General features: G+C 40.7%; 1 non-coding gene across 1 annotated transcript; it reads right to left on the minus strand.

Moving 5' to 3' along the window:
• Positions 1-7: 7 nt before the first annotated feature.
• Positions 8-89, minus strand: trnas-uga (transfer RNA serine (anticodon UGA)). Its single transcript has one exon. It is a non-coding gene; the product is annotated as a tRNA-Ser (tRNA).
• Between the last annotated feature and the right edge of the window lie 270 nt (positions 90-359).

Consider the following 359-nt stretch of genomic DNA (forward strand, 5'->3'; position numbering starts at 1 on the left):
ACTGCTTCGTTGTCGGCAGGATTCGAACCTACGCGGGGAGACCCCAATGGATTTCAAGTCCATCGCCTTAACCACTCGGCCACAACAACTACACATATGTGTTCACTTCATGTTGTGAAGCACATGGATGTGAAAGCAAGTTTGAGCCAGATTTATTCATTTTAATAGACTTTTTTTAACAGCCATCTCCATCTCAAACACAAACAAAAAACATGAGTAAGTCTCACTATAATCTATACAACAGCTGATGAGCAGAAGATCTGATTCCTGTTTACACCTGCACGTGCATGCGTTTTCAGGCATCTTAGTATAGACAGAGATTATTTCTGATACAGAGCCTATGAAAGTTACATGAAACA

The sequence above is a fragment of the Seriola lalandi genome, unplaced genomic scaffold, assembly GCF_002814215.2.
Source record: "Seriola lalandi dorsalis isolate HSWRI2012SDOR001 ecotype SW California unplaced genomic scaffold, Sedor1 jcf7180002053606, whole genome shotgun sequence".
In the NCBI taxonomy this organism is placed as follows: Eukaryota; Metazoa; Chordata; class Actinopteri; order Carangiformes; family Carangidae; genus Seriola; species Seriola lalandi.